General features: G+C 45.9%; 1 protein-coding gene across 2 annotated transcripts in view; it reads right to left on the bottom strand.

The window, feature by feature from the left end:
* Positions 1 to 26,948, bottom strand: part of LOC144797704 (carbohydrate sulfotransferase 6-like) — a 191,411-nt gene that overhangs the window by 126,593 nt on the left and 37,870 nt on the right. Inside the window, exon 1 of one of the 2 annotated variants that reach the window (XM_078668439.1) lies at positions 16,084 to 16,512. The exons of the other annotated variant lie outside the window; for it this stretch is intronic. The gene's annotated coding sequence lies outside the window, so the exon portion shown is untranslated. Of the gene's footprint in view, positions 1 to 16,083; positions 16,513 to 26,948 lie in introns of those variants that run through there. 2 annotated transcript variants of the gene reach the window in all.

Genomic DNA, 26,948 nt, shown 5'->3' with positions numbered 1-26,948 from the left:
GGCCGGCCCAAAGGGTTGTAGGCTGAAAGCTGTGTACTGTGGAACAATGTAATAAAGGTCTTTATATAAATAAAAAAAATGCACAGCTTTGGTCTTTGACAATTGCTTTGGAAGAGAAACCTCCACTCATTATTAAGTGTTTTTGTTAAGTGCGTCAGATTTTAATAAATGTTTTGCACCCTTTTGATTTATATCTGTCACTTAATATAGGAAAAAGTGTAATCTGCTGTGTTAAGTAGCTGCAAAAGACTCGAGAGGGAGTTCAATATGTGCACACCACTTATGTGTTTGAGTGTGTGTGTGTCTGTGTGTAAGTGTGCGCTTTCTAGCAGTATATAAACACTGTAGAAAGAAATGCATCGAGTATTAAAAGTGTAATGGAGGAGTAGGTGCATCTGTGCTTAGGGCACCAACAATCTCTGTCCCTTCCCTGGCTCATAACCTTTTGACTTCTGTTGACCCAATCTCCAGCATAACTGGAACTCGGGGACCACCATTCCCACTGAACCATTATTGGAATGCAAGGACCAAGGCCTATGCATTTTTCTGATTATTTGAACTGTAAAACCAAAATACACAAAAATACAAGCATTTATCAAAATACAAAAATTAGGAAATATTTTATTTAACCCCTCCCATGCTGCTGACGGAACCGCTCCGTCATGGCCCTCGGGTGGGCTGTGCTAGTGACGGAGCGGTTCCGTCAGGGCCCGCTGATTTCGCGCCTGTGCGGCGCGTTCTATTGAGCGGGCGGGGCCGTGATGGAACCGCTCCGTCACAAGCACAGCCCACCCGAGGGCCGTGACGGAGCGGTTCCGTCAGCAGCGTCGGAGCGCCACGCGGCCCCTCCCGCCCCCTAGCACTGCGGCGGAATAGCCGCCGCAGTGAAGGGGTTAATTCACCAACAAATATAATGTTTTTAGAATCAACATTTTTATTTTAATAGGAAAGTTAGAGCTTTTCTAAATTCAATTGAGTCCACTCATTGCCAATACTATATTTTGTTTGATGCACTGGCATTGCTCCCACAAATCAATACGACGATACTAACTTAATTTTTACCTTCCAATTTGAAATTTCTTCAAATGTACAGAACGTTTTAAAATGGTCAATTATACATTTTGCTTCCTTATTTATATAGACTTTATTTTTTGTTAATATTATTTTGTTTTCTAAGCAGTCGCAGACCCCATGAGGAGGCTTCACGGACTCCCAGGGCTCTACGGACCACAGGTTTAGAACCACTGCCCAGACAGACACAGACAAACATACGCTACTGTTCATACCTGTACAGGGATTGATTTTCTCTCAGCCATATTCACTTTGAAAGGCACCAGCATATACATGTTTGCTTAAAGCCACCTGTTCCCAGATGTTGGCCTCTACACAGCGTGACGACCTACTTAAATTTTTAGGTTAGTCCATGACTGTAATTAGTGTACGCGTCAGCTGTGTCATAGGAAGAAAAACAAAGTTTTGCCTGGCAGAACTGCATGTTATTGTTAGTGGAACATTGGCAAAAAGTGCAGTCACTTAGTGAAGTCATAGTTTACACAGGCGTAACATTGAGTAACATCATGTAGACATCTGTGGTCAGCTATGTTGACATTTAACAACACGGTGGATAGTAAGGCCAGAAGGTAACACCAAACGATTCAACCTCCAAGGCTAGAAGTTGTTTGCTCAGCATCACTACCTTGGAAGGCTTAATTATGCCTCTGGAAACTGAAAAGTGGAAAACATGTTCCTTACATAACATGACGCGTTCATGCCCAGGTGAAAAGCTAGGATGCAAAGGCGGCTGTGGTCATGGAAAATGTAACTGCATGCCAGGGCGAGTGAATAACACTGACCGTTTATATAGCTCACAGTACACGTCGAGTCATCTACTGGCACTTAAACCATAGGTGTTAGTATTTTCCCAATGAATATTGTCTGGATTCGGTGCTGACGCTAAGTCACAGCTAATATGGACAAAACACAAGACACCATCAAACAATGTCTAAATAACCGAGTACCAACCCTATAGATATAAGGAGCACAGTTTCCATGTGAATCAGCTGTAGGTAAGTGGACGGGGTCCATGATAGAAGTGAACTTTACACAACTTGCTTCCTGCTTATCCCAGCACCTTGAGCAAACTGCACCCAATTACATAAACATAGTACAAGGACAAATGTGGCGAAAGACTGGTCGATGTCAGGAAAGGTTATAAAGGGGTTCCTAAACAAGTGGTTTTCCCAAGGTAGGATGGGTGTTGCTTTAGTAGGGCAGATAAGAACTCTCCCAGGATCTGCTACCCCTCCTGGCATTGTCTAAAGGCAGAAAAAGCCTTGTTCCGCCTTACCTTGGCTTGCCCAAGGGAGATTTTTTAGGGCAGTCGTCCCAGTGCCCCTTCCTCCTTCATGCTCAGAAGAGTGAATGTGTAGAAATGAAGGATACCGAGAGATCTATTTGCAAACATGAAAAGGGTAAAGGGACAGCTATCTCAGGCCTTCTTCACCATCGACAAAACGAGGGAAAAGAGACCTCGGGCTGCGGAAATCTATCCCGAGATCCGCACAGATCTGCCTACTTTTGTGCAACGCATGAGAGGAAAACCCCTCCCAGGCTTTGGCCAAGGCACGGATGCTCTATTAACCTTGGTACCAATAGTACTGCGGCCACTGATGTTCATCACAGCTCAGCCATGTTCTTTAGTTTATATGACCATTAATACTCAATACCACCTGCCCAGGATGTCTAGGGAGGCTGATGTTTAATACGGAAAGAGTTTTATACATGTGAATATTCGAGCCTATACATGTCAAGGGAGATTGATCCTATCCAAGGCCTGAGTCTTTTGATGTTACCTTTACTGTTTAAAAAAAAAAAAAAAAAAAACAATGAAATTCCCTGGGAAAGACTTCAGTTAAGGGTTATGATTAACAGGAGGTGAATAGTGCCTACAATCCAAAACCTCAAAAGACGGGATATACAGCATGTATGATAGTATGGGAACCTTAAATCTACCTCTGCCATGACGGTTTCATAACCTCACACATTTTTTTAAATATAACATACCACATCATAAATGATCTCTGTAAAATATTATGCTTAATCTTAACAAATTGGTAGAATGACACTTAGAAATGTATGAACTGTGAAAATACTGCATACAGAATCAAACTACAACCATATAGTATTATATAATGAGTAACATATGGCGACATGTCCTCGGCATATGGAGAAACCCACACCGTTCTAAAATGCCATGTCAACTTTGCCCCAGATTGAACAGATCCTCTCAGCCGTGCCTGCAATCCAGTAGGGTCTTGTTTGCCCCTTCTTTCCAGTGGCAGTGGGCGTTCTTTATCCCTCTCCAGTCTTGTGTAAGAGCCGGAGGGGACTTTAGTTCCACCATGAAAGCATGTTCAAGTAGGTGGAGTATGTTGTGCCCCTCCCACCCCACAAACACCTCTACCACTATGGCCAAGGGCAGGAGTGTTTGTTAGACCGGTCCCTGGCTTGCCCACAATAGGGGGGAGTTCGGATTTTTTAAATAAAATAAATATATAAATGTACGCAATTCATAGTACCCCAGGGCAGTCTTAATAATTGGAAGATAGCACCAGGCAGCTGTCCATAAGATTTACTACTGCTATTTTTTCGGCATTCATTGTGGTACTAAAAAATGTTTACACCTGTCAGGAATCCATTTGTGAATTCCCGGCAGATGTAAATGGAGGTATTTTCCACCCAATGTTTCCATGAGAGTTAAAACTTAAAATTGACGTACGCAAGCACATAACAGATCTGAAGTCATAAAAGTTCTGAAATACATAATTTAATGTACTTTTTAAAAAGAAAAATCACACTATAGCTTCAAATACCTTAACTTTTTTGAAGGTGAACCACAGGGAATCAGTAAGTAGAGTTATGTAGTGAAAAGTACAAAATGATCTCGTCCAGATCGTTATTCTTGCCGCAATCAACTAGAAATACACATTGAATATGCAATGTGTTTCTTTCCCATTCACGAGTGTAGCTATTTTCATAGTCTGACCACCATGTATAGTTTCTTGTACTCTGAAATCACTTGCCCACGTCTACTCTCCTTAGAACAAACAACCTCATTTGAATGAATGAGCAGACGTGCCTTTGTTTTGACTAAGTTCCATGGTTCCAGATGGTTAATGAAGTGTGTACTTCTAACCGGACCTTATACTCACTGTGTAGATCACGCTAACCAGATTATGTCAGCTTGGTATCCACACAGATTCAGAAAGGCATTCATTTCTCAATATACTCACTGGTTATGACTTTCTTATACTCACTGGTTATGACTTTGTGCATTCTGTGTATGGCCTGGTAATAAATAAATCCAGACCTCCATCCATTAACATGCAATTCACAAGAGAGTCGAAGATGTACTCTAAGGAGCTCATGGGTACACCTGGAATGAATTTCCAACAATCATGGAAATCATAAGAATTCCAGGACCTTTTCCTGTTAGTCTGTGGCTGCTGCCATTTCTCAGGAGCACTGAAACATTAATGTATTTATAAATGTTGTAAACATACATTGACACAAGACAACGGTTGCTGAACAATGTGCGTTCCACCTATTTATAGAGACTTAAACTGCCATTCTCATTAGCATTTTTTTATCTATATTCAGGATAGTAAGTCCCAGGCAAATGTTTGGGTAAAAACCACAAAATCACCTTTGTGGGTGTGCAAGTACTTAATCAGACATTTGTGCACTAAAATGAAAGCTACTTATTATGTGAGCAGATTTCTTCACACACAAAATTACACCACACTGGTGAAAATTTACAAGTGGGTAGATAACTAAATTCACGTCTTCTGCATAGCACATATGGATTTAGGCTAGTAAATGAAATTCATCTTGGGTGTGCACATCCATTTGTGAATTGGTCCCTTAAACTATTTTCTAAAAAACTGATGGCTCATTTATCAGCATTTCTGAAGTGCGCTTGTTGTCCAACGACATGTATAGGTCAAAATTTGTGTTCTTTGATGCAGGTTGAGCTATTTCACTTTTTATGTGTGGAGCACGTTATCCAACCTTCACATAGCTTGACTTAAAAAAAATGCTTTTTAAATATGCGAATCCTTGACCAGTGTTTATTCAATTTCATATGTGGTTCCTAAGAGGAGGATATTTTTGTGTTTAAGCATTTTTGAAAAAGAGCATTCTCTTTTAACCCAAATCATATAAAGTCTCCAAGTGGGTTCAATAGAGTTCACTAAGAGAAAAACATATGTTCTTCTAATACCAGGTTTTTGTGTAAGTTCATGCATTTTGGAGGTTAAAGATGCAGTGTATGTTTTTTTGTGGAGTTTTATATAGTGAGAACTAGACCCGGAGGTACCCGAGCGCTTTACATGTTCACCAGTTATGTTACAGCGGAACACATTCATTTTTGTTAGGTACGGTGAGATTAAGTGATTTTCCAGAATTACAAAATGTTGAACGTCCCTTCCGAAACTCGAACCAGGTTCCCCAGCTCCAAGGTCGACCGCCCTAGCCGTTTGGCCACATTCTCTCCCCAAGTCATACCTTGAGTCAACCTTTGAGTAATACTCTGCATGCTCTATGAATGGTCACAATCGGTTCTTGTCAGCTGGCTGAGGAGCATCCCCAATCGCCTGAACCAAATCCACTTCAGCCTTTATTCCATTCTTTTAACAAGCATTTGCAATAGGTCTCGCATTTACGAGAATTTGAGCTATTGGTACTGTAAATTACATTGCCTTTTTTATGTCTTGTTTTGTCATTTACAATACCAATAGCTTAAACTCTCGCAAATGTGAGACCTATGCAAATGCGTTCGGCGGCTGTGCTATGAAATTTTGTACAAAGCGTTAGGAGAGTGTGTCCTGCAGGTAGGATAAAGCTATTTGAGAAAATTGTGCTCAGAGGCTGTAATTGAGGCCTGCCGAGTAACAACACATGTAACCGGGAATGTCGCCTTAGGAGGTTTCAAAATGAGAGGAGGTGGTAATAAGGAGGGTCTACCAAGCCTATTGACCAATGAACAGCCACCGTTTACAGTGGACAATGATACCAGCCAATGAAAAGTATGGGTGGAGAGTGGCCGGAGCTTCAATTTCCTACCTGAATACATTATGCTTCGCAGAGCAGCACATGCGCTGACCAGGCTCGACCTAAAAACCTTCTTGTGTTTAAGGGTAATGTGTTGGGGGTGAGGCTGTGTAAATGTTTCTGGGTGATGTACGCTCCTTGTGAGTTACCTCCCTGGATCCTCAGGTCTTATTCCTCGGATCAGCCGTTGGTTTGTAGAGTTATTCGAGGGAGATTCGATACAGGAGCAGGCCTGGGATTAGAGGTGAAGCTTTCAGGGGCCTCTTTGTTTTCTTATGGGCAAATGTACTTCCTCTACCAACTTTTACTCATGCACAGTATTTTAAATGTACAACATATATTTGCTGGCTACTACCTGACAAATACCTGAATAAATATACAGATGCAATATCCTGAACTAGACGCGCCTCAACGGGCTAGGGGGCATGCGGGAGACCACGTTATTTACAGCAGACACATTAAGAGACAACACCTCAAAGTTTATTATAGATAGTTATACGTTAATAGAATGGTGAGAAATGATAGTATGTTTTTGTCTAGGAGAGAAGGCATATCCCTTAAACACCTGGGACATGGTACAGAATGTAAGAGTGAAAAGTATATTGCTGGCCACTAATAATAATATGCATCAAGTGCATTCCTTGACTAATTATATTGAATTCAGATTTGTACGGGTTAGCAAGTATAGTAATACTATATGACTGTCTGTACTTGTAAAGTATATATATATATATATATATATATATATATATATATATATATATATATAAATATACTGTTTCAAAATGCCAAAAAATATGTTTAAAAAATATATATATTTGGCGACTACTCAGCTAGTTCTTTTTTGTGCTGCTTACAGTAATTGTTTGGGGGCTCGGGAATCCCTCCATGTGATGAGATGTGCTTGGCTGGTTCCCACGTTGGACATTCTGACCTCCGCAGCAGTTTTATTGGATCATGTGCTTCAAGAGCCTTCTTGACCACTCATCCCTGGGCGCCCAACTCCGCTATCCAGCTGGAGGTGGAAAGGTTAAGGATGGATTCCTGTGTCACTTTCTTGGTTTTAATATGGAATTGTGCCATGTTCTCCCCATTTCTGTCCTTTCAAGTAAACCTTTCTACAACTAATCACACCCTTTCCATACTAACTGACACTGACTAACTTGGGTTTCCAGTAATACCAATACCAATTCCTCATGGCTAGATCCATGCCTCTTCTGGGTGGATGCCCAGACCTGTATACTCTTCACTTATACACCTTGGCCGTTTAATGGTGATTCCAGGAATTGGGCTCTGTTCTGTAATGATATACAGCTGTGTTGCTTAACAGTGCATCTATCAGTTGCTTCCATATCTTTTTATTGTACTCTTCCATACCCTTGTGCCTTATCGCTGCATTTCACAGGTTGAGCCTCCCAGATAATAGAATCTATAGTATATTCACTGGTTGCTTAGCAACGGATCCAGGGCTTGGACCTCTTCCCCTTCTGGGTAACTCCAGAATCTGCACTCACAGGTTGCTTAACAGCATTCAGGCGCCGGGCCTCCTTCACTCTAGAATTGACCTCATATACAGTTTCACTGGTGACCTCATGGATCCACACCCAGGGGCATTTCCATAGTATGATATAGGCCGCCCTTAAGGATAATAAGTATCCGCATATGCGTATGTCCAATCGCAATCTCTGTGCAAAACTTCCTGCATATGCACAACAACGTTGCTGTACTACGTCTCATGCATCAAGCTCATCACTCAATATTTTCCATATAGGTCCCTGTCTACAGCCATCACCACGCACTACAAAGGGACGATGAGGAATCTTATTTAAATAGGAGTGCTTTGAGACCTCTGCTATATCTTTGCTATATCTCTGGAGGCCATGTCCGTTTTGAATAAAACAATTACAGTTAATTGCGTTTGTGCCTGGGTGTTAATGGATTTTATGGTCTATGGCCTGGCAGCCCCATTCCTAGAAGGAGATGGTGAACGGTCTTTTCTTTTTGCACGTTATTTATGGTCTGGTGCACGTGGTACAGGTAAGTTATTAGTTTTCACTTTTATATGGCGCAAACTTTACCCGCAGGTATCAGAGTGCTTTAAATCAGCATGCTTATAACAAGCAAGACTAGCACTCTATATTACTGCCAACTTTGCTTAGCATAAGCAACAACTAACCATTCACAAACAATGTTTATATACCAATTGCAAATTCAAGAAAAAAAATTAATGCAAAGCATTGTCATTTACAATGCCAGTAACTCAAACTTTAATGCTGCGAGACCTACTGCATTGCAAATGCTAGTAAGCTTTGGAATGCAAATGTATTCTTCATTCCTTTTGATGCCTTCACCCCAACAAGTTATCACTCCTCCTGGCTATATAAACTCTGTCTACAGGACACTGATCTTAACCTCATTCACATCATCCCTTCCAGATTTATTTTAACATTTACCATAGCCCCAGGGCTGATATCTGGCCACTTCCGCTGTCTTTCTGACAACACCTACCAAAGTGAACAGTGATCCCAAATAAGAAAAACTGGATCTATGTAAATTATTTGCGCTATTAAAAATATTTATGAGCACAATTTTTTTTTTAACATACCACACTTGCCACAAAGCCAGACGACTGGCATTGCTAATGTTTTTTTTATTAAGTGCTATGGGCGCCCTTATATAGCAAAACATATCTGTATTGTACTGAGCCAAAATGTTGTCACGATGCCCCCTTAGGCCAGACATTTTCTACAATATGCCAGGGCCAGAATGTTGTCATTAGTGCAGTACATATATCATGGAAGGCCCTAATTTTAAACATTATCTCTAGAATTTCGGGGCCAGCATGTTGTCATTGTTGCCACCTCCCCCACATGCCATGGTTGTCGTCCAATAAGCCAAGACTCACCTCCAATGTGACGCACCAGAATTTGCCACATATGTCACCATACCAAGGAATTTCTCAAGTTTGCCAGCACAATCATTTTTCCGCAGGTTCCCCTATGTCAAGAATTACCTCTAGTATGCTAGTTTCACCATTATGTGATGGGTGTCCTATATGCCAAGTGCGACGTGAAGGATGCCTATCATTATTTTATCACGGATGCCTGTTGTGCTAAGAATTGCCTTCAGTATTCCCGCACCAGCATTTTCCACCATGGGTGCACTTATAAACCAAAAATTACCTTCAGTGTGCCAGGGGCAGTCGCAGACTCGTAACACACCGAGCCATGCTCACTTACATTCACTTACTCACACTCACTCACTTATTTAGTCCCACTTGCTCTTTGGCACTCACTTACTCATACTCACTCATTCTCTCGTTTGCACCACTCACTCTAAATCTGACTCATTCATACTTTCTTACCGACTCACACTCGCTTGCATGCCCTCACTCTCACGTATTCCCTCTCATTTGCATTCATGCACTAACTCACATTTACTCTTCTTACTCATACTTTTTCAGTCACTTACTTTGCATTCACTATTGTTCTTGCTCATTTTCACTCACTTACTCTCTCTCACGTATTCTCTCTCATTTGCATTCACGCACTAACTCACATTCACTCTTCTTACTCACTCATACTTTCTCAGTCACACTTACTTTGCATTCACTATTATTCTTGCTCATTTTCACTTACTCACACTCATTCCTATTAATTCCCACTCACTCACAGTCACACTTTCTCTCACTCGTTTTCTCCTACTGACTCTCTAACTACTTGTCAATCACACTCATTTTTACTCGCACATACACATTTTCACACATAGAGATGCACACATTCACACAGACACACCCTCACCTGCACAAAGCACTTAATTGTATTTACCTCAACTGCAAGCAAAGGTCTGGTTCTAACTCCTGGTGCTCCGTTTTTTATTACACGAACAGTGAATAACAGACTATTATATGAGCATACTTAAAAAATGGGCAGAAAATGAGGATGGAGCCCCGGTGCCCATAAGGACGAGTTGCGCATGTATTCTTGACACCGATTTTGCCTCCTCTGAGGACAGGCGATTAAAGAAAAATGGTTGTGTCGGGTGGAGCGTACATTAATTGGGGGTACAGTAAATGTAATCAGAAATGGTACGCTCTCTTCACACACAAATCTTCAAAGACAGTCCCACCACCAAAGTCCTCTAAAAGGCCATCAACGCCAGCTCACTGAACACCTAGAAAAAAACACAACCTGCTTGATGCCTCCTGAACTGGCTTCCGCACCAACCACAGCATGGAGACTTCCCTGACAGCCGCCATCAGATTCTTAATTGACAGGGGTGAAACAGCAGCCCTGAGCCTCCTCGACCTCTCAGCAGCATTCGACCCCGTATCCCACCACACTCTCAACCACATCGGCATCCAGGGGGACGCCCTCAAATTGATTGCATCATTCCTCACAGGACGAACTCAGAGAATCTGCTTACCACCCTTCACCTCAGAGCCCAAGAGCATCCTCTGCCGCTTACCCCTAGGATTGTCTCTTGGCCCCACCCTGTTCAACACCTACATGACACCCCTCGCCGACATTGTCAGTACCTTAGGACTCAACATTATATCCTTCTCGCTCACCGAAGACCCCACCACCATCAGAACATGCTTCTGCAACGCTATGACTAGTGTTGCTGACTGGATGAGGACCAACTGTCTTAAGCTCAACCAGTGACAGGTGGTGGCAGGGCAGGGGGGCAAGGCAATAGGATGAAAGAAATAAAAAAAATACAAACTTACCTCCAGCCACATCATGCTCTTCTGCTCCTCTGCAGACAGGCTCCCAGAATCCCCTGCTGCCAATCCTGATGCTGCTCTCTCAGCATGAGAGTAGCGTCAGGATTGGCCTAAGCGCCGTCAATTTGCGCTCCCAGGGAGATTGGGAGTCTGTGCCTGCTGTCTCCAACCCGCCAACATAGCTCTGGTTAGACGCAGCTTCAGTGCGCATGTGGGTTTGGCCATCCTGAGATGGCCGGCCAAACTCGCATGCGCCCTGAAGGCATGGAAATGTGCTATATACAGGCATCACCACCCAACTCCTCAAGAGACTCCAGACCATACAGAACACAGCAGCCCGGCTCATCCTCAACCTCCCCAAACAGACCTGCATCACCCTCTAACTCAGGAAACTCCATTGGTTCCTTGTCCAGGAGAGATGCCAGTTCAAGATCCTGACATACGCCTAAAAGGCCCTAAACGACCAGAGACCAGCGTACATCAACCACCGCCTGAACTTCCACCAACCTGCCAGGCACCTGCTCTCTGCATCCCTGGCCCTTGCACAAAACCCCCGTATTCGCCTGAGCCACAACGAAAGTCATTCCTTCTCTTACCTCGCCGCCAAGGCCTGAAACAACCTACCCCACCACCTGCGAACATCACCCTCCCTGGTGGAATACAGAAGGGAACTCAAGAATCTGCTTTTTCACTGAAACCAGTAAAACCTCAGCGCCCGGATATCCTCAGGGGTGAAGAGTAGCGCTTTATAAATGTTTAATTGACTGGTGTTTTACAGCACCAGGCCAGAATTTGCCTCTATCCCAGGTAGTCACCCTACGCTTTGCCAAGCCAGACACAACAAAGCTAGGCCTATGCAACTATTTCAAAGTAGGAGCAAAATACTGGCCCTGCATGCCTGAGCACTCACTGTGGTAACGCTCCCTGCTGATATCTACAGTGAACTGTCTACAGGCCACAAGTTCGAATTCCAGCAAGGCTAACCTAGATTCCCATTCTTATGACGACATTAAATTGAATACCTCTAAATTAGATTATAGTTATTTACAGCGCTCACAATCGAATGAGGAGCAAAATGAAGCACAACATAAGAAAATGGAAGATCATTGCTTTAAAAATTAGAACATTGCTATCGTGTGTGATACTACAAATGCTAGATAATTACTGAAAACCATTGCCCAGTATCCTCGAGGCAACAATTCACTTCATAAATAGATGCGCTTACTCACTCATAAAGCAGGGAAAACATAAAGTAATGGTCTTGCACAGGGAGTTCAAACTCATACAATACCAGGGAACTACGACCAAACAGCGTGATGCTGAGTAAAGAAAAAAAAAACGGGATTTTATAAAATAGATGAGTTAAAGACATTTTCAAACTAAAGTTTCCATCCATTCACATTTAGGTTTCTTGGATCGTGAAAATTGCATTAAGGGCGCTAAAGAAATGTGTCAACATTTACGAAGATGGTCAAAGCAGCACACCTGCGTGATTGGTAGTGGAGAATATTAGCAAAAAACACGCAGGCCCACCTTGCATGCATTGCCCGGGAACAGCCGATAGAGCTTCAAACTATCGGCTCCTTTAAGAGAGCTTTGCTTTACATAGTAAGTTCCTCTGATCTGCATTTGTAGTGCGTATTGTTACATCTCTTTTTATTACTTTTCTGCTATACAAGCGGCGCAGTGTCAAAACAGGATAATGCAATAAAAAGTTATCAGCAGGAGCGCTATCAAAACAAGAATAAGATTGTCCAATAAATAGGGTATTAACAAAAGCGGAATGGAAACAAGGACATAAAAGAAACGGAGGCACTGGCAGAGAAGGGGCTTTTGAGGCACCGAAACTCTCGAGGGCGCTGCGAGGTCGCAGGGAAATTAACCGGATTTATTGCTGCGTTATCTGCAGGTGGGTTCACTGGTGAACTCATCGGTGTAAAGACTGCCGTGAACGCGTTCCGCACACCTGCAAAGAACACCGCACAGATAACGAGCTCCAGCTGTCGAGCGCCGTGACGACATTCCGTAAGATACTCCACAAGGCCGTTAACCGCCACAGATACCGGCGAGGGCGCATGCGCCTCTCCCTGCACTGCGCGTGACGTTGCCGAGGTCAGTGTCAGTGGCACGAGGGCGTACTCAGACCACTCCATACCACTTGGGTGTTTCAAGGATGTACTTGGGGCAAGGGTGAACTGGTGATACATGCGAGTCTGAGGTAAGAGGCCATTAACCTATGAGACACCACACAAGGCCACCCTCCCCCAATATATTTTGCCTTAGGCTCAAGTAGAGTGCCCCTTATCGAAGACCCGAGCTGAACTGAAGAGGCACACCATACCCAAAACAAACACTGTTACTTACCACCCTAAAGCTCATTCCACAAGATACATGCCACTCCGACTCCCAGACACTGACAACAGCATTCATCCTACTTAACACACACACCAAAGCAACACTCATCCTTTCAGGCATACCGGCAGGCCCGAGTTGGGGGTACACGCAGGTGGACGGCACCCACCCGCTTTTTTCACAGGGTGAACGCCGTCCACCCTGCCAAGAATTTGGGCACTACTGAATAATGTGCTGAACTCGTCCTGGTGTAATTTCCAAACACCAGGACACTGGGGGAACCCATGTGCTCTATAAGATATATATATATATATATATATATATATATATAGTCTGCTTGCCATCTGCAACAACTGTGCAGGATGGGATGTGGCTTTCTTATTTAAGATTCCTGCCGGGCCCATATCAAAGGCCGAATTTGAGGGGTTATCAAGCCTCCTGTTGTTCAAGTCTCTTGGATGGGAGCAGTCTGGAGCCTCACACCTGATGCAAATATAGCAGAGGGGAAACAAAGTCTCACACTTTGTTAGCACTTCATACATACTTGAGAGGCAACTTTTCACTTTGTTCAGTCCCTGTTTAGGAGTATGCATGCACTGTAAGAATATCAGATGTGTTGGTCTTTCCCAGTATTTACTCAAAACAATTTGCATTTATATAGAGCTTACTTCCCCTGAGCAGGCATTGAAATAATTTAAGTACCACTAATTTTTCTTGTATAGCCCTACTCATTCCAATGCAGGGTGTCGGAGCGCTTTACATCAACAAATGCATATTACATGTACAATAAATTATATAAGTTTGTAAATGAATGTACAGGATATGGTACATAAAACTGGGGGATTGCAAGGTGTAGGAGTCACATATTGTCCATAGCTCACTGTGCTAAATTCCTCGCAATGCGCTCAAACATACACAATAGACCTGCTAAACATATATGTGAGGGCTTTAGATCTGATGTCACTTCTTGTGATGCCACTTCCTGTATAGTAGTGGCTTGTGATGTCACTTTCTATGATGTCAATTCATGTGATGCCATGTGCGCCGTGATGTTGTGCTTTGCGATGTCGCGCGCCGTGATGTCACTTGCATGCTGCCTAACTAGGTTAGTCCCCCACTTCTTTTTTTAGGACTTGCGCCCTGGGCTCACACCAACTGAACTTACCCTACCACACGACAGCAAACACCCAACCTACCCAATACACACCACCCCAACACTCACACTACACTAACAGATACAATGCAGCAACAACACCCACACTGCCTTGAAGAGGTACACAATCATACAACATTAACGTTCGCTATCCTACCACTCACCCAACAAAATGCATACCACCTCACAACTTCTACTCGCCTTATACCAGCACATCAGGCTAGCAAGTGAAACAAGCTCCTTTTTAAGTATAACTAGGTTAAGCTGTAAGCGAGCAAGAACGTGAGTGAGCCTGGATGACTATCCACATTGTTCATAACAGCCAAAACACATACACCATCCCAACTATGACACCATATTCCAGAAACAAACAAAGCACATCACCCTAACATCAATCCAATGACACCAAAAGCTTGCCAGAAGGCTAGTGCTCAAACACACATGGACCAGGTGTCGCAACACACCACATACAAGTCACATGTACATGGATTGCTCAATTCCAAAACACAGCTAAACGATGCTGTACTGCACTAAAATCGCAAGTGCACACTACGTATGTCACACTATCACAAAAAGAAGCCCCGCGATCGAACTATTCCTACAACAGGTACAAGCAATTAAGAAATCTACAATGATAAACGTAGATTACTCTAGACACCCGATCACAACGCACTTTACAAAACCAACATAAAAAGTCTCATAAACAAAGATCTCAAAGTTCTCCACTTTGCGAGTGGGTTGCTATGCTTTGTTATTATTAATATTCAATTGATAAATCGCATAGTCATCAAAGGTTCATGGAGCTATTACTGCAAGAAGCAGCACGACCACTTGGAGCTGATATGAAGTCTAGTTACTAAAATCCTGTTTTAAAAAAATAAGGTTTTTCAGGTCCTTCTAAATTTAAGGATGCGAGCTGCAAGCACAGATGCTGAGAGAGGGAGTTCCACTGATTTAGGATTTTTCTCTGTAATCTGGTGCCCCAGTTAGTGTTTTTCCATTCCTAAATGCATTCCTCGAAACAGAGCCTGATTTGGTGGGTTTCACCCAACGTCTGGCCTTGACCTTACAGATCAGCAAAACGCTTCTTGTACAAGTCAATGGAATCACTCACCCTGAAAATCCTTCTCACCTTCCAACATATTTCCCATGTGCTTTGATTACAGTGGGGTCACCCTCCCAAAAAACTCAATCTCACCCTCTTTGGAGCCTTCAAGCTTTGAAATGCATGTAAATGCAGGATCGCACGTACCAGCATGCGGAAAAAACACAAGAATAGTCGAGCTTCTGACATGGACATTTAAGAAACCCCCCCGAACTCCCAAACCAGCCCAGACTGTTTGCAAACCACTTTTCAGAAACATCTCAAAACAATCTCAGTGTACCCCAGATTATCAAAAGGGCGCACACCCCCGTGAATATGTTACACGCAGCCACACATATATAAACAGACAAGCCAAGGAGTGCAGACCTGTGGCAAATCCATTCCTAAAACATATCACAAACTGCACCCCCACAGCAGCACACCACTCCCAGCTGCCACCACCTCCCTCCGACCGACGCCACCTCACCCCTGCAGACATGCATCGTGCCCCCCTCTTCTCGCCACCACCCAGGAAAGCAAAGTTTGAAGAGTACACAGGAGGCGCACCAGTCGCCCACCCCTCTTGTCCATCACCGAACTGAACGGGGAGCGAATGCTACAGAAAAAGGAAGGGATGAGTTTGAATGAGATACTCACCGCCCCCAAACTTTCAATGAAGTGGATTTTGTTGAGTCTTTGCGACGGGACCTGTGCCTTCTTTCCAAGCCCCAGGGGTGGCCGGAAGGTTGCTGAGCCTCCCTCGGGGCTCCTGGAGGTCTGCCGCTGTGCTACCCGGATCCGCGGCGCTCTCCCGGACTTGGGGTGAGGCTGCAGTCCTGCCCTCGCGCGGGGGCTGCTGCCCTGTACTCCCTCCCCGGTGAGGAAGGACAATGAACCCCTTTCAGACGTGGCCCGGGGACAAGGCGCTGCGGGAGGAGGTGGCGGCGGAGGGTGGGGGCGAAGGGGAGGGCAGAGGATGCTTCAGGAGGAGGGAGGGCAGGGCAGCGTGAGGTGAGTGAGGCGCTAGACGCGCGGCAGCCCGCCTTGCTCTGAGGTGGGGGCTGTGCGTTGCAGCCAGGCGTTTACACACCAGGATGCCCTGTGAGGTGTAGAGCGAGACATGATGATTACCGACCGCTGAGGAGAGGGGTGGGGGGCGGAAGTGGGCTAATCGCCCCCTACAGCTTGTAAACAGTTGGCCAACCCATCCGTAATAGTTTGACAAACACTTTCGCTGAAACGCGCGCGCCCCTCGCGAGCTACTGCTTCTGCAGATAGTGCCTGGGAGAGACCCGAGCAAATAGTCATAGCAGGAGTCAGTGTAAAGGCAGAGCTACAAGCAAAACAAGCATTTGCAATGCAATGTGTCTCGCATTAGGAAAGTTTGAGCTATTGGTACTGTAAATGATACATTTTGTATTTATGTGTTGGTTTTGAAAATAGCTAAATTAATAGCTTTGCATACATGCCAACATTTCAGAAGAGCAAAGAGGGAGATTTTGTTTAAAAATCGGGAGAATGGTGCCTCTAATCGGGTTACTATCATGTGTGGGCTTTGGAAGTGTGTTGCTGCAGGATCGGACAGTTGAAACGCAAATGCACGTTCTTTTTCTTACCTTTCAGAAGCATGGAGCGCAATGGCAGGCAGAGCAAAGGTGATGCAAGTGTTGAACACTTCCTGGCCTGGCCCGTTGCTGGCAGTGCATTCACCCCCCATCCCCTCCCCCCCTTGAAAAGGACACACACACAGCCGCCCCGAGTACTTCACAGGTCTTTAAAAGACCATGCACTTGTTAATTAGGCTTAATTGGTTTTTCACCCCTCCTAGCTCCTGCATCGCCCCTCTGACTTTTTCTGGAAGAATTAGCACGTTGCACAATACCAAGCCCTGTCAGCTGAAACCCCTGTGGAATCGGGTTTCTGCTTGCAGGAATCGGGAGACGGGAGACTAGCCCTGAAATCGGTAGTCTCACGCCTGAATCGGGAGGGTTGGCATGTCTGGCTTTGGGGCATATGTAGGTAATTTCCATTTTGCGATTCTCAAATAGCGATTTTTAAGGAATTGCTATTTGAGAATAGCAAAATGGAATGTAGGTAATAATTCGCAATTTTTTTGCGAATCTCTAACACTCCTTATTTGCGATTAGCAAATTGCAAGTCACAATTAAGGAATGAGTGTCCCATTCATTCCTATGGGCCTAGGAATGAATGGGGATACATTCTCAAATTGCGATTGTCTGTGAGAAAATCGCAATTTGAGAATCGCAATTCCAAGGGTGCCAGGGTGTCCAAAGGACACCTGTTGCACCCCTGGAATGTGCCTGTAAGTACATGTGGCGCACATACATGCCCTAAGGGCATGTCTGTGCGCCACATGGCACTTTGAATTTTAAAAAAAAATGCATTTTTAAAGGAAATCGCAAAATACCATCTACTTGAAGTAGGTGGTATTTTGCGATTCCTTATGCCAAAATCGCAATTTTTAAGGCACCCCTACATAGCATTTAAGGAATCGCAAAATTGCGATTCCTTAATTGCTATAAGCAAAATAAGAAATTGCAAGTTTTGAGATTCCTTATTTTGCTAAGTGCCACCTACATACCAAAGAAGTGTTTGCGAATCGCAAACGCCTACCTACATATGCCCCTTAGTCATTTACAATTCCAATAGTTCTAACTTTCTCAAATGTGACACCTATAGCATTTGTAATGCAATATGTGTTGTATTTACTTGACTTAGATGTATTGATATTACAAATAATAATGACTATTTTTTTAAATAATTAATACTTAAAAAAAGTGATTGTAATTTATAATGGCAATAGCTTAAACTTTTGTAAATAACTTTTGTGAAGATTATGTTAAGTGTATTTTATTGTGACGAAAATCCAAGAACAGAAGTGAAATATTAACATCTTTTTGTGACATTTGAATTAAAGCTTGAAACATTGAGAGAACATATTTGAACCAGTTGTTGTTGAATGGTTGCACAGATTGATGCTGTGGTGGCGCCGAGTGATGTTGTGGTGGCGAAAAGTGATGCTGTGGCGTTCTATGATGCTGTGGTAGCGCATAGTGATGTTGTTGTGCCCCTGAGTGATGCTGTGGTGATGCGATAGATCGATAGAGGGAGGGCAATAAATAGAGGGAGGGGGATAGATAGAGGGAGGGAGGGGGATAGAGGGAGGGAGGGCGATAGAGGGAGGGAGGGCGATAGAGGGAGGGAGGGCGATAGATAGAGGGAGGGCGATAAATAGAGTGAGGGAGGGCTGTAGAGTGAGTGAGGGCGGTAAAGTGAGGGCGGTAAAGTGAGGGCAGTAGAGTGGTAGAGTGAGGGCGGTAGAGTGGTAGAGTGAGGGCGGTAGAGTGGTAGAGTGAGGGCGGTAGAGCGGTAGAGTGAAGGCGGTAGAGTGAGGGCAGTAGAGTGAGGGCAGTAGAGTGAGGGCAGTAGAGTGAGGGCAGTAGAGTGAGGGCAGTAGAGTGAGGGCAGTAGAGTGAGGGCAGTAGAGTGAGGGCGGTAGAGTGAGGGCGGTAGAGTGAGGGCGGTAGAGTGGTGGAGTGAGGGCGGTAGAGTGAGGGCAGTAGAGTGAGGGCAGTAGAGTGAGGGCAGTAGAGTGAGGGCGGTAGAGTGAGGGCGGTAGAGTGAGGGCGGTAGAGTGAGGGCGGTAGAGTGAGGGCGGTAGAGTGAGGGCGGTAGAGTGAGGAGGGTAGAGTGAGGGTGGTAGAGTGAGGGTGGTAGAGTGAGGGCGGTAGAGTGGTAGTGAGGGCAGTAGAGTAAGGGTGGTGGCGTGAGGGCGGTAGAGTGAGGGTGGTAGAGTGAGGGCGGTAGAGTGGTAGAGTAAGGGCGTGAGGGCAGTAGAGTGAGGGCGGTAGAGTGAGGAGGGTAGAGTGAGGGCGGTAGAGTGAGGAGGGTAGAGTGAGGGTGGTAGAGTGAGGGTGGTAGAGTGAGGGCGGTAGAGTGGTAGTGAGGGCAGTAGAGTAAGGGTGGTGGCGTGAGGGCGGTAGAGTGAGGGTGGTAGAGTGAGGGCGGTAGAGTGGTAGAGTAAGGGCGTGAGGGCGGTAGAGTGAGCGCGTGAGGACGGTAGAGTGAGGGCCGTAGGCGGTTGGTGGTAGAGTGGTAGAGTGAGGGCGGTAGAGTGGTAGAGTGAGGGCGGTAGAGTGAGGGCGGTAGATTGAGGGCGGTAGAGTGGTAGAGTGAGGGCAGTAGAGTGGTAGAGTGAGGGCAGTAGAGTGAGGGCGATAGAGTGAGGGCAGTAGAGTGGTAGAGTGAGAGCGGTAGAGTGGTAGAGTGAGGGCGGTAGAGTGAGGGCAGTAGAGTGGTAGAGTGAGGGCGGTAGAGTGAGGGCGGTAGAGTGGTAGAGTGAGGGCGGTAGAGTGAGGGCGGTAGAGTGAGGGCGTGAGGGCAGTAGAGTAAGGGTGGTGGCGTGAGGGCAGTAGAGTGAGGGTGGTAGAGTGAGGGCGGTAGAGTGGTAGAGTAAGGGCGTGAGGGCGGTAGAGTGAGCGCGTGAGGACGGTAGAGTGAGGGCCATAGGCGGTTGGCGGTAGAGTGGTAGAGTAAGGGCGGTAGAGTGGTAGAGTGAGGCAGTAGAGTGATAGAGTGAGGGCGGGAGAGTGAGGGCGGTACAGTGGTAGAGTGAGGGCGGTAGAGTGGTAAAGTGAGGGCGTTAGAGTGGTAGAGTGAGGGTGGTAGAGTGAGGGCTTGAGGGCGGTGGCGTGAGGGCAGTAGAGTGGTAGAGTGAGGGCGGTAGAGTGAGGGCGCTAGAGTGGTAGAGTGAGGGCAGTAGAGGTGTAGAGTGAGGACGGTAGAGTGGTAGAGTGAGGGCGGTAGAGTGGTAGAGTGAGGGCGGTAGAGTGGTAGAGTGAGGGCAGTGGCGTTAGGGAGGTAGAGTGAAGGCGGTAGAGTGGTAGAGTGAGGGCGGTAGAGTGAGGGCAGTAGAGTGAGGGCGGTTGAGTGAGGGAGTATAGCGGTAGCGTGAGGGCAGTAGAGTGGCAGAGTGAGGGCGCTAGAGTGGTAGAGTGAGGGCGGTAGAGTGGCAGAGTGAGGATGCTAGAGTGGTAGAGTGAGGGCAGTAGTGTGGTAGAGTGAGGGTGGGAGGGCAGTAGTGTGGTAGAGTGAGGGTGGGAGGGCAGTAGTGTGGTAGAATGAGGGCGGTAGTGTGGTAGAGTTACGGCGGTAGTGTGGTAGAGTGACGGCGGTAGAGTGAGGGTGGTAGAGTGGCAGAGTGAGGGCAATAGAGTGGTAGAGTGAGGGCGTGAGGTCGGTAGAGTGAGGGCGGTAGAGTGGTAGAGTGAGGGTGGTAGAGTGAGGGCGGCAGAGTGGTAGAGTGAGGGCGGTAGAGTGGTAGAGTGAGGGCAGTGGCGTGAGGGAGGTAGAGTGGTAGAGTGAAGGCGGTAGAGTGAGGGCGGTAGAGTGAGGGCAGTAGAGTGGTAGAGTGAGGGCGGTTGAGTGAGGGAGTATAGCGGTAGCGTGAGGGCAGTAGAGTGGCAGAGTGAGGGCGCTAGAGTGGTAGAGTGAGGGCGGTAGAGTGGCAGAGTGAGGATGCTAGAGTGGTAGAGTGAGGGCAGTAGTGTGGTAGAGTGAGGGTGGGAGGGCAGTAGTGTGGTAGAATGAGGGCGGTAGTGTGGTAGAGTGACGGTGGTAGTGTGGTAGAGTGACGGCGGTAGAGGGGTAGAGTGAGGGTGGTAGAGTGGTAGAGTGAGGGCGGTAGAGTGAGGGCAATAGGGCGGTAGAGTGAGGGCGTGAGGTTGGTAGAGTGAGGGCGGTAGAGTGGTAGAGTGAGGGCGGTAGAGAGAGAGTGGTAGAGTGAGGGCGGTAGAGTGAGGGCGGTAGAGTGAGGGTGGTAGAGTGAGGGTGGTAGAGGGCACCGATTGAAGCTGAGCAGCAAAGAGACGACAAAAGAATGCATGTGGCACTCTAGGTTTTAGTAAGACGTATTGGAAACCATAGAATGGCCGAGGAAAGGGAGCGCTGGGAGTGGGGCTGGGCAACCATGCCAGCATTCCGATTCACGAGCAGATGGTCCTGTTTATTACCTGTGGAGCGCGTGAAGTGGCTGGTGGCAAATGGAATCAGAGCGGCCGCGGTCGGTTTGATGTTCTTGTCTTGTCTTGTTATGTGGGAGGGGTAGGGGTAGCGGATTCCTGTGCACGCGCCTGGCTCATATGAACTGTACGCGATCCGCAGTTGGGTAGACTTATAAAAAGTTTTACTATAAATCTCGCCCATCATCCCTACGGGATGGAATAGACGAGACCTAAAAACAAACTGCCCCTTAAGAAACAGTGACAAACAACTCCTGCGCAGCACAGGTGGCCTGCAGTAACTGCGTCACAGACTGCACGGATTCCGCAATAATTGATATGTAGCCTCATGCCACGAGGGGGACTTTAAAAGGGAATAGATAACAGACTCGAGGCTCACGACTTCATAAGGGCCCTATGAGAATGCTGTTTTCAGTTCTTATCAGTGTTAGAACTGGGATATCTGGTTGATAGAGGTACACACTCTGTCCAAGCAGGAACCACCACTCTAGTCACAGTAAGCTAGATAGAAACTAAAAGATAACCTGTGCTTCACTCTGATTGCTTGGCACAAGTGCAGTCAGGTTATCTAAAGAGGCAGTGTGTAAATATTTATGCAACACACATACAGTAACACTATGAAAACACCACAAAATATGCTCCTCCTAGGTTTAGAACAATAGAATATATTTTAATGAGGAAAACAAGACCAAAACGACAAAAATCCAATCAGTAGAACCGGAGTTATGAATGTTTAAAGAATAAATCAAAAAGTAGCGCTTAGCGTGGCACTACTATGGAAGGGAACATCCCCCCCGGACGATAATAAAATGGCGAACAGAACTGGATAGATGTACGGGTGCAGAGATTGCGGTCTTCTAGGCGAGAGGCTGTCCATTAAAGCATAGGAAAATATGATCCCGAAGGGCAGATTACAGGGGCATAGATCTTTCCCCCTTCTCTCCCAGACCCCCTGATGCATGTGTTTTCCAGTTCCTCCCAAGACACAGCACGACACATTCAATATCATACTTTAGGTGACATAATACCTTAAAGATTTTTATCGAATTTTACGGGCGATGGAATGGTCTGCGCAAAGTTTTAAAAGTTTTTATTGGTATATCGGTTATTGACATTGATCTTGTATAAGAACTTTGGTACTCTTGACTTATCCGATGTGGTAATGTGTACATGCAGGGCTGTTGCTCAGATGGTACGATGTAAACTCAATAACGTTTGTTTTGAGAAAAAATAAAGTAGCGCTTAGAAGCAAATAGCACTTAGGGCAGTGGTCTTCAAACTGTGGGGGGCGCCCCTCTGAAGGGACATGGATTTGTTCCCAGGGGGGTAAAATGGGTCTGCCATTACATGTAAATGAAGATAGCCTGGAAGCAGGGAAAGGCTAGTTTCTAGGCTGTCTTTTTTTACATGCATCACTTAAAGTCCATAAGAAAGTGTGAGGAAAGTAGTACTGAGCCGCATGGGGCAGGTTCAGGGAGTGTGGAGACTGAGCTAAAGACACGGCAAAAAAAGAAGAAAAAAAAATCCGCTTTTCGTTTTCTACCTTCAGGTAACTACATATTAAAAACACGCACACACCTCAAAATAAAAATAAATGAAAGTTAAACTAATCAAAGGGAAATACACTCTTTTACCTTTTGAAATGTCAGTTACCTAATGTGATCACTGCTAATTTCTTTGTGTGACCATAAAGTCACAGAATTAAATCCTTAATGCAGTGAGGAATAGTGGCTTGTTTACTTACAGTGCCACGGGGACCAAGTGTGTGACGGAAGGCATTGTAAATGTCATAATTTTAAAATAGAATTACACAGTATAAAACAGGCTTCAAGAAGTCAGGAAGGCTCTTTTCGATTGTAAAAAGGGTTAAAGTTGCAGGGCCAGATGGCCTCCCTGCGGAAATTTATAAGAAATTAGGTGAAACAATTATCCCTTTCATGGTTGAGGTGTTTAATAAAATTCTGGTAGAGTGAGTCCAACCACCCACTACAAGGGGGTAAGCAAATATTATCCTAATTTTAAAACCAGGTAAACCCCCTACAAAATGTGGGTCATACAGGCCAATATCTTTGTTGAATCCTGATTACAAGGTTTCCTCCAAGATATTAGCGGACAGATTAGGGGGCATAGCAGGTGAGCTGTTGCACACCGATCAAAAGGGCATCGTAAAGGGTAGACATCTTTTTGACCTCACTCAGGATTTTATTGGTGCAATAGATTTTGCCTCCACCTTTTCTCTTCCTTCGGCTGCAATGACATTGGATGCAACTAAAGCATTCAATAGGGTGGATTGGAAATACCTCATAGTGGTTTTGGAGAAGTTGAATCTTGGGCCAAAATTTTGCAGTACCATCCGCCTTATATACAGCGAGCCCTCAGCTAGGCTGGTGGTAAATGGCATAACGACTAGACCATTAAAAATTTAAAGAGGAACCAGACAGGGCTGCCCCCCTCATTTTTGATTTATATATAGAGCAGTTTGCTCAGCGTCTTAGGGAAGAACCAGCAATTACAACATTCAAGAGCGGCTCATGGGAGAGGAAGGTAGCCCTGTATGCAGACGACATTCTAATTCTTTCGTCGGATCTGGAATCCTCTTTCCCCGGGTGATCGAGCTAGCGAGGGATTCTGATAGATACATCTGCCAGTGGATCCCTCACCTTGTGAAAATCCCCTGCGCAGCAGCCAATCGGAAACTTTTGTAGCTCTCCACGCCGGTGAGGTCATGGACGACGTCACAGAGGGTACGACTCGGCTCGCGACCCCGCTGACGTCACTGTATCCATAGTAGGGCCTCGTCGGCGTGATGACGTCAGTTCCCTTTTTTCCGCGCCGTCGACGCCAACGGTTTCTTGGGACTCTCCGTAGTTACATTGTTGTTATAATTGTTCTTGTCTGTTCTTCTCGTTTCCTTTCGAAGATGACTGGGAGGAAATCTGGTTTCAAGCCCTGCAGGGAGTATGGGAAGCAGATGTCCATCACTGATCCGCACGAGGACTGCGTTTGGTGCTTGTCTTCCGATCACTACGTCGATGGATGTGCGAAAGCGCATTCCCCAATGACTCTCGGTGGTGAAGCCTGCTTGTATTAGACTGGCATTTCTTGTTGGTCGGTGCGGCAAATAGATCTATCGCAGGCTTGCCCCACTGTTGGAAGACCTTGTCCAGAACTTGTTGGTTCAGTTCCCACTCGTGACTGACTGAGGATGACCTGCTTAGTCTGTTGGCATTTTCGTTTAAAACTCCTGGCAGGTGCTCCGCCTGTAGTGAAATCCCATGTTGGATCGCCCATTCCCAGATTTCTTGAGCTTCCTGAGACAACAGAAGAGACCTGGTTCCCCCTTCTTTGTTCACGTAATGCATGGCCGTGTTGTTGTCCGTCTGGATGAGAACTTTTGAACCTCTTAGACGAGGGAGAAAAGCCTGAAGAGCCAGTTTGATTGCCCTGAGCTCCAAGAGATTCATGTGGAGCCGACGAGTCTGAGGAGACCAATGCCCAATGACATGCAGGTCCTGTAGTACTGCTCCCCAACCGTCCAATGACGCATCCGTCGTCACAACCTGAGGAGATGGATCGCTTACGAAGGATAGACCTTGGGACAAGTTCTCCTGCTGTGCCCACCACACAGCAGCTTTTTTCATTGCAGTGGTGATGGTCACCTTGTCGTCGAACGACCCGTGAACCTGTCTCCACTGGATGTCCAGTTGCTCTTGAAGAGGACGCATCCTCAATCTGCAGTGTGGAATCAGAGGAATGCATGAAGAGATTACCCCCAGAAGGGATTTGTAACGGCGTACTGAAAGACACCTTCTTCGTAAGTCTAGCGCCATGGTTTGCAGTTTTTCTTGTTTCTCCAAGGTTAGGAATGCCTTCATGAGATTAGAGTCCAAGATGGCTCCCAGGAAGAGTGCTGTCCTTGACGGAACCAGAGATTACTTTTCCCTATTTAGCGTGAGACCCAAATTCTGGAAGAGGTTTGTACACGTGTTGACCGCTTCCCTCGCAGCCTCCCTGGACGGAGCCTTCAGCAACCAATTGTCCAGGTAAGGGAAGACCTGCAAATGATTCTTCTGTAGAAACACAGCTACTGGTGCCAGCACCTTCGTGAAAATACTCGGAGCTGAGCGAAGTCCAAAGGGTAAAACCCTGAATTGAAAGTGGCTCTTGGCTACTGTGAATTGTAGAAACCTTTTGTGTGCGGGTGAATTGGTACGTGAAAGTACGCATCTTCGAGATCGAGCGTGGCCATGAAATCCCCTGGACTGACAAGACGTAGAATGTCTTGAAGAGAGACCATCCGGAAGGATAGGGAGATGAGATAGGTGTTGAGCTCCCTGAGATCTAAAATTGGGCGCCATTTCTCTAGCGTCTTCCTTACCAGGAAGAACCTGGAATAGAATCCTTCTCCTCTTTGGGCGGAGGGAACCGGCTCTATTGCTCCTTTCAGTAGCATCTGATGAACCTCGAGCCGCAGATGTTTTGAAGGAATGGCAGCAGGGGGCTTGGATGGTGGGATTTGCGTGAATTCCAGAGTATTGCCCTTTCGAATGATGTTAAGCACCCATTGGTCTGATGTTATCTTGGACCAATTTCGAAGGTATTGTGAAACCCTGCCTCCTACTGATGATTTTGCAGAGGTGGGTACAGTAGGAAGAGCCAGGTGGCCGCTATTGTCTTTTGGACGCATCACGCCCTTGGCAAGCCTGCTTCCCTCTGTTGTTAGGCCTTGAGCAATTTGAAGACTGACCTTGCCTTTGCTGGTACGGTTGACGGTACTGCTGTGAACCTGAGCCATATGATGAGTACCTCTGCTGTTGATAAAAGCCTCTGTAGGAAGTGCTCTTGCCCCTGGAATCCCTAAAAGGAGCTTTGCGGTACTGAAGCGAACCCAGAGACTTAGCAGTCTCAGTATCTTTCTTAATTTCTTGGAGGATGTCATCAATCAGCTTACCAAATAGTGCTTCTCCATCAAAGGGCAAATCCAAGATCTTATTTTGGATTTTGGGCCTGAACCAGGTCGCTTTAAGTCACCCCTGGCGACGAAGAACTGCAGCTCCAGCCAAGGAACGAAAAGCTGTCGTGGTAATATCAATGGCACAGTCTATGACTTCTATTGACGTTGCTTCCCCTTCTTGCAAGATCTTTTTTGCCTCTGTCTTGGACTCCGGAGGAAGTTGATCTAAGTGTGGCGAGATATCACACCAAAGTTGGCTATCGTACCTGCCCAATATCGCCAAGGCATTAGCTGCTCTCACCAACAGACTCGCCATTGAAGAAAATCTTTTTCTGGCGTTATCCAGCCTCCTGCCCTCTTTATCCGGAGGAGTCGTCAAAGGAGCCGAGGGGTTGCGAGACTTCCTTTGTGCCGCTTGTGAGATTACCGAGTCCGGTCGAGGGTGCCCCGCCAAAGACGCCGGACCATCCTCAGGCGCTTTGTATTTTTTGTCGAGGCGCGATAGTACAGGGACCACCGTCGCTGGA

Source organism: Lissotriton helveticus, chromosome 12 (assembly GCF_964261635.1).
Source record: "Lissotriton helveticus chromosome 12, aLisHel1.1, whole genome shotgun sequence".
NCBI lineage: Eukaryota > Metazoa > Chordata > Amphibia > Caudata > Salamandridae > Lissotriton > Lissotriton helveticus.
This window is presented reverse-complemented; position numbering and strand designations above follow the sequence as displayed.